The sequence below is a fragment of the Rhinopithecus roxellana genome, chromosome 5, assembly GCF_007565055.1.
Source record: "Rhinopithecus roxellana isolate Shanxi Qingling chromosome 5, ASM756505v1, whole genome shotgun sequence".
Lineage (NCBI taxonomy): Eukaryota > Metazoa > Chordata > Mammalia > Primates > Cercopithecidae > Rhinopithecus > Rhinopithecus roxellana.
The window spans coordinates 109,972,284-109,990,742 of record NC_044553.1 but is presented as its reverse complement, the minus strand read 5'-3'; the positions used below and the strand labels follow the sequence as shown (position 1 = coordinate 109,990,742).

The 18,459-nt window shown below is 37.7% G+C and overlaps 1 protein-coding gene across 4 annotated transcripts in view; it reads left to right on the top strand.

Moving 5' to 3' along the window:
* Positions 1-18,459, top strand: part of SCAPER (S-phase cyclin A associated protein in the ER) — a 587,291-nt gene that overhangs the window by 510,446 nt on the left and 58,386 nt on the right. The gene's annotated exons all lie outside the window — the stretch shown is intronic.

Here is an 18,459-nt window from a genome sequence, read left to right as displayed (position 1 = left end):
ATTCTCTGACCAGCTTTGATCCGTTGCTGGCGATGGGCTGCGCTCCTTTGCAGGGGGAGATGCGCTCTTATTTTTTGAATTTCCAGCTTTTCTGCCCTGCTTCTTCCCCATCTTTGTGGTTTCATCTGTCTCTGGTCTTTGATGATGGTGACGTACTGATGGGGTTTTGGTATAGGTGTCCTTCCTGTTTGATAGTTTTCCTTCTGACAGTCCGAAGGACTGTCTGTTGGTCTGTTGGAGATTGCTTGAGGTCCACTGCAGACCCTGTTTGCCTGGGTATCAGCAGCAGAGGTTGCCGAAGATAGAATATTGCTGAACAGCGAGTGTACCTGTCTGATTCTTCCTTTGGAAGTTTCCTCTCAGGGGTGTACTCCACCCTGTGAGGTGTGGGGTGTCAGACTGCCCCTAGTGGGGGATTTCTCCCAGCTAGGCTACTCAGGGGTCAGGGACCCACCTGAGCAGGCAGTCTGTCCGTTCTCAGATCTCAACCTCCGAGTTGGGAGATCCACAGCTCTCCCCAAAGCTGTCAGACAGAGTCGTTCGCGTCTGCACCGGCCCCCGCTGTTTCCCCGTTGGTCTTCAGCTGTGCGCTGTCCCCAGAGGTGGAGTCTACAGAGACAGGCAGGCTTCCTTGAGCTGCTGTGAGCTCCACCCAATTCGAGCTTCCCAGCGGCTTTGTTTACCTACTTAAGCCTCAGCAATGGCGGGCGCCCCTCCCCCAGCCTCGCTGCTGCCTTGCCCATAGATCTCGGCAGACTGCTGTGTTAGCAGTGAGGGAGGCTCCGTGGGTGTGGGACCCTCCCGGCCAGGTGTGGGGTATATTCTCCTGGTGTGCCTCTTTGCTTAAAGCGCCGTATTGGGGTGGGAGTTACCCGATTTTCCAGGTGTTGTGTGTCTCAGTTCCCCTGGCTAGGAAAACGGATTCCCTTCCCCCTTGCACTTCCAGGTGAGGCGATGCCTCGCCCTGCTTCAGCTCTCGCTGGTCAGGCTGCAGCAGCTGACCAGCACCGATTGTCCGGCACTCCCCAGTGAGATGACCCCAGTACCTCAGTTGCAAATGCAGAAATCACCGGTCTTCTGTGTCGCTCGCGCTGGGAGTTGGAGACTGGAGCTGTTCCTATTCGGCCATCTTGCTCCGCCCTCCGTCAGTTTTATCTTTTAAAAAAACAGCTCTTCATTTTGTTGATCTTTTGAATTACTATTATTATTATTTTTTTTTTTTTTTTTTTTGAGACAGAGTCTCGCTCTGTCGCCCAGGCTGGAGTGCAGTGGCACAATCTCGGCTCACTGCAAGCTCCGCCTCCCGGGTTCACGCCATTCTCCTGCCTCAGCCTCCCGAGTAGCTGAGACTACAGGCGCCCGCCACCTTGCCCGGCTAGTTTCTTGTATTTTTTAGTAGAGACGGGGTTTCACCATGTTAGCCAGGATGGTCTCAATCTCCTGACCTTGTGATCCGCCCGTCTCGGCCTCCCAAAGTGGTGGGATTACAGGCTTGAGCCACCGCGCCCGGCCTTGAATTATTTTTTATCTCTATTTCATTTGCTTCTGCTCTGAGCGTTATTTCCTTCCACCAATTTCGGGTTTAGTTCCTTCTTATTTTTTCAGTTGCTTTAGGTATATCATCAGATTATTAGAAGTTTATCTTCTTTTTTAATGTAGGCATTATTGCTGTAAATTTCCCTCTTAGGATTGCTTTTGCTGTGTCCCATAGATTTTGGTATGATGTGTTTCAATTCTTACTAGTCTCAAGGAATTTTTAAAATTTCCCTTTTGATTTCTTCCTTGACCCACTGGTTATTTAGTAACATATTAATTTCCATGTGTTTGTAACGTTTTCAAAGTTTTTTTGTTGTTGGTTTCTAGTTTTGTAAAATTATGGTCACTTGATGTGATCGTTCTAGTCTTAAATTTGTTAAGACTTGTTTTGTAACCCAACGTGTGATCCATCCTGGAGAATACCCTATGTGCAGTTGAAAGAATGTATATTTTGCAGCTGTTGGATGGAATATTCTGTAGATGTCTGTTAGGTCCATTTGGTCAATATGCAGTTTAAGTTTGATGTTTATTTGTTGATTTCCTTTATTGATGATCTGTCCATTGTTGAAAGTGGGATGTTGAAGTTCCCTACTATTATTGTATTGCATTTTATCTCTAGCTTATGATTAATATTTACTTCGTATATCTGAGTGTTCCAATGTTAGGTATACATATATTTATTACGTAGTTATATGAGGTGCATAAATGTTGTTATATCTTCTTGTTGAACTGATCTTTTTATCATTATATAATGACCTACTTTGTCTCTTCTTACAACTTTTTACTTAAAGTCTATTTTGTCTGATATAAAGATGGCTACTCCTGCTGACATTTGGTTTGCATTTGCATGTTCTTCATTACTTCATTTTGTTTGTTCATCTTTAATGATGTGGTGAGTCTCTTGTAGGCACCATATAGTTGGATCTGTTTTTAATCCATTCAACCACACTAAATCTTGTAAATAATTTAATCTGTTTACATTCAGAATTATTATTGGTGAGGACTTATTTTTGCCATTTTGATAATTGTTTTCTGTTTTTTTTTTTTTAATAGATCCTTTGTTCTGCTCTTCCTCTCCTGTTTACCTCTACAATTTAGTGACTTTCTATGGTGCTAAGCTCTGTTTCCTTTCTCTTTTTCATTTTTGTATCTGCTGTAATTTCTTTCTTTGTGGTTACCATGGGGCTACCATAAAGAGTCTTACAGTTGTAATATACTGTCTTAAGCTGATAGCAACTTGCCATTGGTCACATAAAAATACTTTTCCCCCCTCCTGTCAATTTATATTTTGCTGTTTTAATTTACTTTTTATCTGTTGTGTGTTTCTTAGCTTTTAATTATAGCTGGTTTGTTTTTAACAATTTTTTACAACAATAATTACAACCACATCTTCATGGTTCTAATTATTGTCCTTTAATTTCTGGTTATAGCAGTTCTTTAAGCATTTCTTGTAAGGCTGGTCTAGTGGTCGTAAATTCCCTCAGGTTTTGCTTGTCTGCAAAGGTCTTTGTTTCTACTTCATATCTAAAGGATAGCTTTGCTGAATAAAGTATTCTTGGCTGACGGTTTTGGGGTTTTTTTTTTTTTTGCAGTCAGCACTTTGAACTTGTCCTTCTGTTATCTCCTGACTTGCAAGGTTTCTGCTGAGAAATCTGCTGATAACTTGGTAGTCTAATGGAGATTCCCTTATATGTGACTTGATACTTTTCTTTCTTTTTTTTTAATCTTTGTTTTATTTTGATAGTTTTTTGGGGGAACAGGTGGTGTTTGGTTATATGAATAAGTTCTTTAATGGTGATTTCTGAGATTTTGGTGCACACCCAAGCAGTGTATATTGTACCCAATTTGTAGTGTTTTATCCTTCACCCCCCACACCACCCTTTCCCCTGAGACCCCAAAGTCCATTGTATCATTCTTATGCCTTTGCATCCTCATAGCTTAACTCCCGCTAAGTGAGAACATAGGATGTTTGGTTTTCCATTCCTGAGTTTCTTCACTTAGAATAATGATGTCTGTTTCTGTCCAGGTTGCTGCAAATGCCGTTATTTCATTTCTTTTTATGGCTGAGTAGTAGTCCATGGTATATAGATACCATGGTGTATGTATGTGTGTATGTGTATGTGTGTGTGTGTGTGTATATAAACATTTCTTTATCCATTCATTGATTGATGGGCATTTGGGCAGGTTCCATATTTTTTCAGTTGTGAATTGTGCTGCTGTAAACATCTATGTGCGAGTAACTTGATGCTTTTCTCTTGCAGCTTTTAGAATTATCAAATAACTTTTGACGGTTTGATTATGATGTACCTTGGAGAGGATCTTCGTGGTTGAATATAAATGGGGACCTTTAAGCTTCCTGGATCTGGATGTCCTTGTCTCTCCCAATACTTGGGAAGTTTTCAGGCAATTATTTCATTAAATATGTTTTTTGTGCCTTTTTCCATCTCATCTCCCTCTAGCATACCTATAAAGCAAAAATGTGTCCACTTAATGATGTCTAATAAGTCTTACGGGTTTTTTCTTTCTTTTCTATTCTGGTATCTTTTTTTTTCGTCTGACTGGGTTATTTCAAAAGACCTGTCTTCAAGTTCAGAAATTCTTCTACTTGATCTAGTCTATTGTTGAAGCACTCAGTTGTATTTTTTTTTCATTTTATTCATTGAATTCTTCAGCTCTGTGATTTCTGTTTGGGTCTTTTTTGTGATATCTCTTTGTTCAGCTTCTCTTTCATATCATGAATTTTCTTGATTTAATTAAATTGTTTGTGTTCTCTTGTATTTCACCAAGTCTCCTTAAGATCATTATTTTGAACTTCTCTTTAGACATTTTGTAAATATCCTTTTCTTTTGGGTACATTATTGGAGACTTACTGTATTCATTTGGAGGTATCATATTTCCTTGCTTTTTTATGTTTTTGTGTCTCTACATTGATATATGAACATCAGGTGGAATAGTCACTTTTACCTATTTCCTATGTTTTCCATCCCTTCATTTTCAGTCTATGTTTATCTTTAATGATGTGGTAAATCATTTGTAGCCAGCCTATAGTTGGGTCCTTTTTAATCCATTCGACCACTCTAAATCTTTTAATTAGAGTATTTAATCCATTTACATTCAGAGTTATTATTGATAGTTTAGGACTTATTTCTGCCATAAGCTTCATATGGTGAGACCTTTTCCTATAGGTGGGTCCTAGGTTGTTGATTGGGTATGGTGTGTTGCCTTTGGTTCTGGGTGGACTTAGTAGCAAGGTCTCTGTACAGTTTCTTCAACTGTAATTCTCATTAGCAATCTCTGTGATTGCCTCAGTAGCCTAGGCTGCAGGAATTTGAAACAATCACAGACATTGTAGCCTAGGGGCAGTGGCACTGGGCTGGTTGTTGGGCCAGGTACATGTTTGTATAGAGGTCTGAGACATTATCTGGCAGACGCTCCAGGAAGGCAGCAGCCACAACCAGGCTGACTTCAAGGCTGGGTTCAGGCATGTGCAGGTGTGGCCAGCTATGTGGCTATGCAGTAGTCTCTCTGGGGAGGCAGGGCCATCACTGGTCCAGCTCTCATGCCAGATGCGGGCACAGCAGGCCAGCCAGCTGTTCGGTGGCTTCACCACAGTGCAGGGTTGCCTGTTCCATTGGTGGGTGGGACGCCACCTGAGTTCAGACACTGGCATCTCAGTAATTTTGTCTGGCCTGGGATCCAACCAGCTACACTTAACAGTGATGCAAGCACCCATGTGAACATGGTGAAATGATGGCAGGGCCTCAGAGATGGAGAGAGTCAGTTGCTACTGGCCCCCAGGGCAGGACATACTCTACCAGTGGGTCTGGTTCCAAGATGATCTGTGCTGTGACAACTTAGATTACAGGGTTGGGGAGTGCTCAACATGGGATCCTACTCTGAGAGAGTTCAGGTTTACAAATTCCCAGCTACTCTCCAAAATAGATTTGGGTCCTATGAGTACTGGGAGATTCTCCTGTAGCAAGATTTGCTGACATTTGTGGTGGCAATGAGGACTGCTGGGAATCTCCAGCTTACTTTTTCCCTGTAAGAAGTCCTCTCTGACCCTGAGCTAATCCCAGCAGGGAAGACAGTGTGGCAGAGGCAGGATACCTTACTCCCCTGTCTGTGGTGGTATCCTGGGCTTTCATGTTCCACAGGGATTTTATTGCCCCCCTAGTATTCTCCAGTGTGCTTCATCAGTCACTACAGTCAAAATATCGTTGTTTGCTGGTTGTTTTAGTCACTTCTTGTTGGGGTGGAGGGGGACAACCACCAGGCAACTCTAATTGGTCATCTTGCTGACACCCCTTGACCACATTAATCTCTGAATTTTTTTTTTTCTTGAGACAGAGCCTTCCTCTGTCGCCAGGCTGGAGTTCAGTGGCGCGATCTCAGCTCACTGAAACCTCCACCTCCCGGGTTCAAGCCATTCTCCTGCCTCAGCCTCCCGAGTAACTGGGATTATAGGCACATGCCACCACACCCAGCTAATTTTTGTATTTTTATTAGAGATGGGGTTTCACCATGTTGGCCAGGATGGTCTAGATATTTTGACCTCATGATCCGCCCACCTCAGCCTCCCAAAGTGCTGGGATCACAGGCATGAGCCACCACGCCCAGCCACCAGCCTTTTAGAATCTATGTATTCAAGGAAAAATTTTAGCTTAGCACTTTCCTGGCCACCAGACCCTGACCACATATCTTGCCACCAGGATGTACCACAGATACCTCAGACTCCATAGTTCAAATCTTAATACATTATCTGTCCACCCAAAGGAGCTCCTCTTCCTGTATCCTCTGACCTTATCAATGACAGCGATGTCCTATTAAGTTACTTAAGCTAGATCTCTCAGTCTTTTACCAAACCAATATCTAGTTAATCCTCCAGCACCTGTTGATCCTGCCTTGTAATTATTTCTCAAAACTCTTACCCTCACTCCATTGCTATTTCTTTACTTCAGGTGTTCAAGCTGTCTTGCAGCAGCCGATGGTGTATCTGTCTCTCTACCACCACCTTTTAAAATAAGTTCTTTTTTCTAATTATGAAATTACTATGTGCTCAATGACAAAAACAATTTGGAAAACACAGAAGAGTACAGTTTTTTGTTTTTTGTTTTTTTAACATATCTTTAATTCCACCACCCAAAGATGGTGGACTATCTTTAATTCCACCACCCAAAGATAATTACTGGGTTTGTGTTTTTTAGTGAATATATATGTAGTTATTTTATTTAAATATAATACTTATAAATACTGTTTTATAATGTGCTTTTTTTATTTTATTTTTTTAGAGATAGGGTGTGTGTGCTGTCACCCAGGCTGGAGTGCAGTGGCATGATCATAGCTCACTGTAACTCAGCTCCTGGCCTCAAGCAGTCCTTCTGCCTCAACCTCCAGAGGAGCTGGGATTATAGGTGCAAGCCACCACACCCAACACATCATATACTTTTCTAAATCCACTTTTTCAAGTCAATAGAAACTTGCAAATTAATTTTTATTGGTTTTCCAAGTATTTCACTACTTAGGAATGATTTGCTTCAGGTAACCTATTATTACACATGTAAGTGTATTTTAGTTTTTTACTTTTTCATATAATACTGAAGAACATCTTTGTATGCTCCTCTTTTCCTTTTTTTTCTGTTTTCATACAGTTGATTATTTTCTTATGATAGATGTTTAAAAGTAGAATTTCTGGGTCAGAGAATATACCTTAAGAATTTTGATCCATATTGCCAGATTGACCTACACAAAGAGTACCCATGAGTGTGTCCTTGTACCCTCAACCTAGACAGTATTGGGTATCATCATTCTTTTTAAACCTTAGTCAAACTGAGAGATGAATATATTTAACTTTTTGGGGTTTTTTTTGAGATGGAGTCTCGCTCTGCTGCCCAGGCTGGAGTGCAGTTGCGTGATCTCAGCTCACTGCACCCTCCTCCTCCCAGGTTCAAGTGGTTCTCCTGCCTCAGCCTTCTGAGTAGCTGGGATTACAGGCATGTGCCACCTCGCCTGGCTAATTTTTGTACTATTTATTTATTTATTTATTTATTAGTAGAGGCAGGGTTTCACCATGTTGGCCAGGCTGGTATTGAATTCCTGACCTCTAGTGATCCACCTACCTTGGCCTTCCAAAGTGCTGGGATTACAGCCTTGAGCCACCACACCCAGACAATATTTAACTTTTATATTGGTAGTGATGGGGAATATTTTTTAATGTTCACTGGCCATTTTTATAATTTTGTAAGTTGCTTCCTTATGTACTTAGCCCATTTTTCTACTCTTGGAGGTGTTGAAATGTTTTAATTATAAAAATTCTTTACATATTCAAAACATTAACCCTTCATCTTATTATTGCAAATGCTTTTTCACCCTTAGTCATTATTGCCATTTTTAATATTTAAATTTTCTATTATTTTATTATGAAATATTGTCAACATACACAAAACAAAATTATAGTTATCTGTACCAACAATTGTTAACTGATAAGATTTTCCATATTTGTCTTAGGTTAAATCTTTTTTGTTGTTGTTAAGAAACCAACTGTTGCAGATACAACTGCCTCCCCCTCCCCTTCCCTATCCTTTCCCCTTACTCTCTCCCAAGTGGTAAATCGCTGTTAAGAGTTTGTGTATATCATTTCATGTATTTTTTATATGTGTGTATGTGTGTGTATCTATCTCCATAAGCAACATATTTTACTTTTAATGGTTTTTTACATTTACATAAATGCTATGATATTATTTTACCAATTGTTATTTTTATGCAATGAAATGTAACATGTTTTAACTCTTTTTATATTTATTTATGTTGATTCATATAGATTTAGCTAATTCATTTTAACTGCTCTTCAGATTCTATTGTGTGAATAAATTCCCAAATTTATCCATTTTCTACCTCAGGGCAATAGTTTATTCCTTTTGACTGTTTCAAGCAATGAGGTAGTAAATGTCTTTATAAAAGTATTTTTCTATACTTGTACAAAGTTTCTCAAGGGTATATACCTAAAGGAGTAATTTATGGATGATATAATAAATGCATGTTCAACTTCTATCAGAAAATACTGTTAAATATTTGCTGACAAAAATTTATACCAAATACCAAAAAAGTTGATACCTTAAAACCAAAATCTGACAAAGATATTAAACAAGTTAACACCAAATTGTTCTTTAAAGTAATTGTACAAATTTTAGTTCCCATCATCAAAAAAATTGCAGTTTCCATTTCCCCATATCCTTGCTAGTGTTTTTGTCAGTCTAATAGCTATGCAATGTTTCGTTTTTGTTGTCTTCATTTACCCTGACTTTATCACTAGTGAGGTTGAGCATCGTTTGTCAGTCATTGTATCAGTCTGGATTTAGTTGTAGAAAAGGAAGCCATTGTAGCTATTTTAAGGAGAAAAGGATATAAAACAGAGAATTAGGTGTTTACAAAATCGTTGAAAGGACTGAAAGAGAAAATTCTATCAAATAAACTTAAGTAAACACATAAAGCTAATGACTACTATACTGAACAACATAATTCTATGTTCTTAATTTTTTTCTAGTTTTAACAATTAGCAAAACAGGAGTGTTAAAAATCTCCAACTGTGACTATGGATCTGTCTCCATTTAATTCGTATGATTTTTGCTTCATGTATTTTGAAACTCTGTTAGACTGTTGTGTCTTTCAGATGGCCCTTTTATTATTATTCCTCTTTATTCGTGTTAAATACTCCTTGCTTTGAAGTCTAGTTTGTTTAATATTAATTTCTCACATAACTGTTTGGTCTTCTCCATCCTTGACGATTTTTTTTTTTCCTTTAAGCACTTTAAAGATATCATTCCATGATCTTTTGCTTCCATCATTTCTTATGAGAAATCAGCTTTCATTTTTCCCCTGTAGGTTGTGTATTTTTTCTCCTCCACCTGCATTCAAGATTTTTTCTTTATATTTGAATTTCAGCAGTTTGACATAATCAGCTTCAGTGTAGTTCCCATTGTACTTATTCTGCTTGAGGTTTTCTGAGCTATTTGGATGGTAAATTGATGTTATTCCACCAAAACAGAAATCTGCTGTCTTTAACTTTCCACAAAGAAAACTCTGGGTACAGATGGCTTTACTTCTAAATTCTACAAAGCACTTAAGGGAGAAATAACACCAATAATACACAAACTCTCTCACAGGAGAGGTGGGAATACTTGCCAGCCTGTTTTATGATGCTGGTACAACCTTAATACCAAAATCTGACAAAGATATTCCAAAAAAGAAAATTACAGATCACATTCCTCGTGAACATAAATGTAGTAATTGTTAACAAAATATTAGCAACTAAATTAAGCAATATATAAAAGGATCATGACGATATGAGATTTATTCTAGGAATGCAAGATTAGTTTTAACATTTAGAAATTGCCATATTAACTTCTCAAGGACCATGAAAGTTCATAGATTTTACCCTTTTTGCAGGCTAACAAGTTAGCCCACACAGTTTCATGGATGCTGGCAAAAGATACATGACTCCTAGTCAGAGACAAGGGACCTCATTACTCACAGACAGCAAGCAATTTGAACTTTATGTTCTCATCAGTTTTTCTTACCCCCAGGTCCCACAGAAACAACACAGGGTGGGCCCACATGGATGTTGCACGTGCATTGAGTTTACATCACAGCTTAGGAAACCGCCACAATCTTAGGAAACCCCAGTCTTTAAAATGGGCTAAAAATAGACCTGTTCAACCTTTGCCTGGGAGGCAGACATTATCTTTACTCTACTGGACAGCCAACATACCTGACCTTTGCTCTAAAGGATGACATGACCATTTTCCAAGACCATTCCCTGTACAAACATTCTGGAAAACAGTCTAGAACAAAAGCTGTTAGTTCATCTGCTCACAAGACATGCAAAAATGTGAGACCTTTTGAGGATTATCTCCTGGCACTGACCTCAATAAAAGGAAACTATGATCATCTTAGTAGATGTAGAAAAAATGAAAAAAAAAATGTGTCACCACTTCATGGTAATAAAATAAACAGCAAATTAGGAATAGATGGCAAAAACAGCTAAATCATACATAATAATAAACACTTTTCCTTTAAGATTAAGAATACACAAAGACTGTTTACCCTCATCACTTCTATTCAGCATTGTATTGAAAGTTCTAGCTAGTTCAGTAAGAAGTGGAAAAAGAAAAGGCATAAAGTTTGTAAAGGACAAAATAAAACTATTGTTATTTGCAGTCTCATGATTGCACATATAGAAAACTATGTAATCTACCAAGAAAAAAAAGACTATTTAATAGAACTAATAAGATTTAAGCAAGGTTTGAATATACAAATATAACTTATGCAAAAATCAGTTGTATCACTATGTATAGCAGAAAATAGAAATCAAAATTTAAAAAACAATACCATTTATAAAAAGCATCAGAAAATATCAAATACCTCTGAGTAAATCTCATGAAAGTAACACCTCTACAAAGCATTACTGAGAGAAACTGAAGACCTAAATAAATGGAGATATATGTAAATGGATCAGAAGACTCAATATTGCTAAAACATTATTTTTCTCCAAATTAATTTATAGACTCTATGTGATCCTAATCAAAATCCCAGCAGGCTGTAGAAATAAATTTACAAGTGAGCTCTAAGATGTCTATGGAAAAGGCTCTAACACAACCAAAACAATTTTGAAAAAGAATAGTAAGTCAGAGGACTTGCCTGATTTGGGGACTTACTATAGAGTTATGCTAATCAAGACAGTCTGGTATTGGTATAAGATTGATCAATAGGTCAAAACAGAATTGAGTGCACAGAAATAGACACACACAAATACGGTCCAATTATTTGGGGTGGGGGAGCTGATTAGGCTTTGGGAAAAAATACACTGTTTTTTAGAGCAGTTTTTAAAGTTCACAGCAAAATTGAGTAGAAACTATAGAGTATTTCCATAAACCCCTGGCCACACACATGTACAGCCTCCAGTAGCCCTCATTAGAGTGGTACATTTGTTACCGTCAGTGAACCTACATTGATGTCGTTATCACCCTAAAGTCCATAGTTTACATTAAGGTTTACTCTTGGTGTTAAATATCTTATGGATTTTGGCAAATGTATAATGACATGTATTCATCAGTACAGTATCATATAACCCCATCCATTCATTCCTCCTTTCCCCACAACCTCTAGCAACCTGTCATCAGTTGATTTCTGATCAAGGGATCAGATTAATTTAATAGGGAAAGGAAAGGTCTTTTAATGAATGGTGCTAGAACAACTGGATATCCATATGGAAGAAAAGTAACCTCTTGTTATATACAAAATTAATTTGAGATGGATCATAGATCTAAACACAAAAGTTGTGACCATAAGACTTAATAGCTACTTAACACGTGGAAAGATACACAAATAGCTACTTAGCACATGGAAAGGTGTTCAGTATGTTAGTTATCAGGGAAATGCAAATTAAAACTATACCAAAGTACTATTTCAAATCTGATAAAATGACTAAAATAAAAAAAGGCTGATGATACCAGGTGTTGGTAAGGATATAGAACAACTGGAGATCTGATACATTGTTTCTGGGAGAATGAAATGAAATGACTACTTCGAAGAACTCTTTAGCAATTTGTAAATTTAAACACATCTATTCTATGACTCAACAATTCTACTGTTAGGTATTTACCCAATAGAAATGAAAACACATGTTCACAAAAAGACTTTCCCATGGATTTTCATAACAGTCTTATTTATAATAACCAAAAACTGTAAATAACATATACATCCATCAACAAGAGAAGGAACAAACAAATCATAGCATACAGGTTGAGTATGCCTTATCTGAAATGCTTGAGACCAGAGTGTTTTGGATTTTGGATTTGGGTGGGGAGGGGATTTTGAGTATTTACGTTATACTTGCTAGTTGAACATCCCAAATCTGAAAATCCAAAATTTGAAATGCTCCAATGAGTATTTCTCTTGAACATCATGTTGATACTCAGAAAGTTTTGGGTTTGGGAGGATTTTGTATTTTCAGGTTGGGCATGCTCAACCTGTGTTCATACAGTGGGATACTAATCAACAATAAAAAGAAAGGAATTATTGTCCCATGCACCAACATGAATAAATTTCAAAAACATCATGCTTAGCCAGAGACAGATATAAAAGAGAACATTTGGAATGATTTCCTTTATATGGAGAGAGGAAAGGATTGGATAGAAAACAAGGGAACTTTCTGTTATGATGAGTATGTTCCATATCTTGTTTTTATTGATGGTTATTTAGATTTATGTAGTCTTCAGAACTTGTCAAACCAAACACTTAAGTTTTGTGCATTTATTATTTGGAATGTATCTTAAGAGAAAGCAGTTGATTATTAATCACAATGAAAGCAGAGAGAATGAACAAAGGTTATCACAAATGTGATTAGCAAGGAGACAAGAGATGTGAAGGATAGACAACAGAATTAAAATATTGAATAATTGATCTTCTCAAATAAGGTAACAGAAGTACAACAGAAAAAAAAAAGCAAGAATAGAACACTTCTAAACTGAAGGAAAACATTCATTAGCCATTAGCTATATATGAAGGAACCAACTTTACTAGTGGGGTAGATATAAAGAGGCTGAGACTCAGGTCAGGCCTTGTTTCTAATATCACACAATAACTTAGCCTGATAGGATGTGACCTTGACCAAACTATAGCAGTAACAATTACAGTGGAAGCAAGAAGGATTTAGGACTATTTTAGAGGTAGAATTAGCTTCTGTCTACCTCAGCCTTGGGCCTTGTCTACCTGATGAATTCATTTAAAAATATGAAGATGCCACGTCTTTTGAGAAGCTAACCCTGGCCCATTAAGCCAAAATTTGGCACTTCTGCTGTATGGTAGTAGTACTTTGAACATACCTCTATTATAGAATTAATCATAGTAATGTGGAAATTATGTGTCAGCTATAATGTTAAGAGGTCCTTAAGGTTAGCATCAGCATCATACTTAGAACTAATTGAGTGGATGAATGCATGATTACAAATGGTTATCTTAAAATTTCTTGTAGTACTGTGAGATGAATAATGACATCCATTTGGATAAGAATAGTGGGAGAAGGAGATTTCAGAAGAGATAATGAGGTTTTATTTGAACATACAAATATAGGGGTGCCTTGGGACCCCCAAGGGAAAATATAAACTAGTACTTTTAAGACAGAAGTTCAGAAAAGAAGTAGGCCGGATGCCGTGGCTCATGCCTATAATCCCAGCACTTTGAATGGCTGAGGAGGGCAGCTCGCTTGAGTCCAGGAGTTCATGACCAGACTAGGCAACGTGGCAAAACCCTGTCTCTACAAAAAAAAAAAAAAATAAACTAGCCAGGCCTGATGGCATGCATCTGTAGTCCCAGCTACTCAGGAGGCTGAGGTGGGAGGACCCTTGAGTCCAGCAGTGAGCAATGATTGCATCACTATACTCAGCCTGGGCAATAGAGTGAGACCCTGTCTTTAAAAGCAAAACAAAAGTAGGCCTTGAGATAGAATTGGGAATTATTATTAACATATCGAGGATAGTTGAAACCATGGAATTGCATGAATTTACTAAATTTAGTTCAGGGATAGAACCCTAATAAGCAACATTTTGGTTGGAATGTGAGAGTGGATAGGTAGACATGGACAAAGAAACAATAACTCACGTTAGTTTTTTTTTAATAGATTCAGGGGGTACATAATACAGGTTTGTTACGTGGATATATTACGTAATGGTGAAGTTTCGGCTTTTAGTGAACCCATCACCCAAATAGTGAAAAATTGTATACACATACACACAAATATATATGTATATGTTTCTCAATATCCCTTTCTGTTTGTAAAGTTCAATGACAGAAAGCTGCAAAGGGACTCATTTTAAATTTCAAATGGCAAAGCAAATGGAGAGACCCATTTACTGTAGCATTTACAGCAGCATGTCTCTTTCCCAGGATGTGTGTTCCAAGAAGACTAGGAAGTTTTCTACATAAAGCTTTTCATCCTGGGTGTGGTAATAGTCTCAGCATTATAATTTCAACCTAATAGTTACAATGCAAAAGATGTGTTGCTTTTGACCCAGTATTCATTAGAAAATTCCATATTCTTCGCTCAAAACTGTGAGATTGACAAAATGAGTTTCTCTACACTGACCTTTTAGAGCCATTTAGTTTAAGCATCTTCTTAGCCAGTCATTTAAAGATTGTCCATGCAGTTTTCAAGACACAGGCAATTTAGAAAAACATTAGTGTGACTCATTAGTAGGCACCATAGATGGCCCAGTAACCATAGGAGATGATACTCAGAAAGGACCAACTACTCAACAAGTGGTTGTTTTAGTTTGCCTTGGCTTTACAATGCTTTTTATCTCTTCACTCATTTTGTAGTCTTTCTGCCTTTCAAGGCCAGTACAGGAAACCTAGCTAAGCCATTTTCATCTTGAGACTACATGGTTTTGAAGCTAGACCTCAGTAAGGACCCAAAAAATGCCACAGAAAAGCAGTGAATTCAGTGCAAAGGACCCTCTTATCAGGAGTCAGAAAACCATAGAATGTTCCAGCTGTCTTGCTTGAGCTTATGCGTTGCCCTCCTTGAGCATCAGTCTCCTTGTCTATCAAATGGGGATAGTCATACCAACCTCCACATAGTGAACTGGGTTTTCTCATACCTTGCTGGTGAGACTACAAATTGATTTAATGTTTCTTGAATATAATGTGGCTATCTATATCAAGAGCCCTAAAAATATGCATACCCTTTGACTCAGTAATTCCACTTGTGGAAAATAGTCTGAAATCTGGCAAGGATTTCTACTCAAAATGTTCAGCACAGCATGGTTTGTAATAAGGAATATTGAAAACAACCAAAAGTTGCAAAAATATTCCACTGGTAGAATATTATTCAATCATTAAAAATGATGTTTATGTATCCAGTCAGACCTCTAGAACCTAGATCATTTTACAGGAAATAAATAGTTCAAAAAAATGTTTTGTGACACCACAGGGATATAATCAGTAAAATTAAACTTGTGGGAAAGTGTATAGGATGAACAACCAGGTTTCATCAACAAATACATACATTTTCAAAGGGGGTTTTAAAAGGTGGAGGGTAGCTAACAGATTAAAAAGAGACTTAAGTCATATTAACCAGTCACAATGTGTGGTTCTTGTTTGGATTCTAATTTAAAAAAAAAAAAAAAGACATTTATGGTACATTTAGAAATTTGAACACCAGTTATTTGATGGTATTAAGGAATGGTGATTTTTAGACGTGATAATGATGTGGTTTTGTTTTTTTAAGTGATTTTTTTTTTAGAGATAGAAATGGAAACATTTACAAAGGAAAAATATGCCTTGGATTTTCTTAAACTTTATGCAGGATGTGGACAGATGGGATTGTCCACACAGATGGGATTGGCCGTGGATTGATGGTAGTCAGGGCTGTGTGATGAATGCATGGGTATTTGTTATCCTCTTCTGTCAATTTTTTTTATGGTTTATGTTAACTTTTCAATAATACAGTTTTTAAAGATTTAAAATATAATGGTTAACCAAGATATTTTCATGACATAGAAGGGGCCTAAATTGTCATTGAATGAAATTCAGTATAATGTCAATCATGTGGAGAAAGAATCAAATAGAAAAACATGAAAGGAAAACTATCAAACTGGATTGTCTTTGAAAGGTGAAATTATGGCCAATTTTTCTACTTATTTTTCTGCTTTTCTTTACTATATAAATTTCTTTGATGAGCCTATGTTACCCTTATAATCAGAAAAAAACAAATTTTCACTCTGGTTAGAACTCTTTTAGAATCTTAGCTTGAAATAACATAAGTAAAACAGCATAGTAAAATGACTTGTGTACCTGGGAAGGTCAAGGTTTGAAGTAGATGCCGAGGTCTAAGTATAGTAATGCACTGCATAATGACTTTTCAGTCAACAACAGACCACATATACAATGGTGGTCCTGTAAGTATACAATACTGTATTTTTACTGTACCCTTTCTATGTTTAGATACACACTTACCATTGTGTTATACAGTTGCCTGCATTGTTCCCTGCAGTAACATACTGTATATGTTTGTAGCTTGGGAACAGTAGGCTATTCCATATAGCCTAGGTTAGGCTATACTGTCTAAGTTTGTGTAGGTATACTCTATGATGTTTGCACAGTGACAAAGTTGCCTAATAATGCAGTTCTCAGAATGTGTCCCCATATGCCATTACAGCTCTGTTTCTTTCAATTCTACTTATCTCTACTTGGCTTTATTCTCTAAGCAGATGTTCTCCATGTAACAAGTTGACTACTAGCACCCCCACAGTTACACATTTTAGTTTAGATATCCCCAGTGGAAAGAGATTTTTCCTATGGTCATATATTAATCCCACAGAAGATGTTGAGTGGTCCTCCCTAGGTCATATACTCATCCTGGAACCAGTCATTATGGCCAAGCTGATGAGTACTTTGACTGTCCTGAAGCACATGCTCACTCCTGGATTAGCAAGAGGGTAGCATCTTTAACAAGGCCCCCAGGACCATATGGAATAGGAGAGGAGAATGTGCTGGGCAGATAAAAACCAAAGCTTTCACAGTCTGCTCCCTAATGGTGTTCTTGGGATGATTCATTGGGATGATTAAGATGAAAAACACTTTATTCTGTTTTGTTTGCTCATGTGTGTGTGTGCATGTGTGTATAGACAGGGTCTCACTATGTTTCTCAGGCCAGTCTCAAACTTCTGGGCTCAAACAGTCCTCCTGCCTAAGCCTCCTAAAGTGCAGGGATTACAATTTTAAGCTACTGTACCCAGTCAAAACACTTTATTTTTTTTTCTTCAGATGGAGTCTCACTTTGTTGCCCAGGCTAGAGTGCAGTGGCATGATCTTGGCTTACTGCAACTTCGACTTCCTGGGTTGAAGCGATTCTCCTGCCTCAGCCTCCTGAGTAACTGGGACTACAGGTACCAGCCACCATGCCTGGCTAATTTTTGTATTTTTAGTAGAGACAGGGTTTCACCATATTGGCCAGGCTGGTCTGGAACTCCTGACCTCAAGTGATCCACCTGCTTCGGCCACCTAAAGTCCTGGGATTACAGGTGTAATCCCCCATGTCTGGCTACAGACAAAACACTTTGTAAATCGAAGAGTTCTGCGCAAATGTACAAGCAAGTTTTTAAAAGTCTAATTTTGTTAAATCAGATTGTAATAAGATTCTCAGTGTATATATATATCAGTCTATCAATTTCCTTTATTAGAAGAGGTCTGGTGGTCATCATTTCATATTTCCCAATTTTAAAACTGTAGGAGTGCTCAGTAGCCCAGGTAGATACATTTTCTAATGTAAAAGATGAAAGGAGGCATTATTTTGTACCTTCAAAGTAGTAAACTTAGAATGGCTGTAAACATGAATTATTCATCAGTTTCTCCTTCCTTTTACAAAAACCTGTGTTGTTAAATGAATAGTGGTGGGGCCTGTAGTGCGCTTACACACCAAAACCTCAGTTCCTTTGTGTATATCTCTGAAAGTTAACATGTTGATTTGCAGAACTGCTATATTTGCAGTCCTACCCTTCTCATACATGTCAGTGCAGTAGCATTGAATTCTAGGCCAAGGTTGATTTATCTACAAGGTCTTTTATAGTCTTAAAATATTCTTTTCAATGATTGCTGCTCTGTGGATTAATAAAAGAGTTACTATTGTCAGTCCAGTTTACAAACAGCTCTAGAAAACTGTTTTTTGTACTGAAAAGATGGAAATTATTTCTTAAATGTTATTGTCAACCCTCAGGACTGGTACTTTTCAATAAAAGCAATTAGATTCTCACTGTTTGTTATGCTGTTAATGGTGATAAGAGTCTTTAAAAATAGGGAACCTACAACTGGCTTTAGAAGTTTAAGTTGTGGCCAGGCATGGTGGCTCATGCCTATAATTGTAGCACT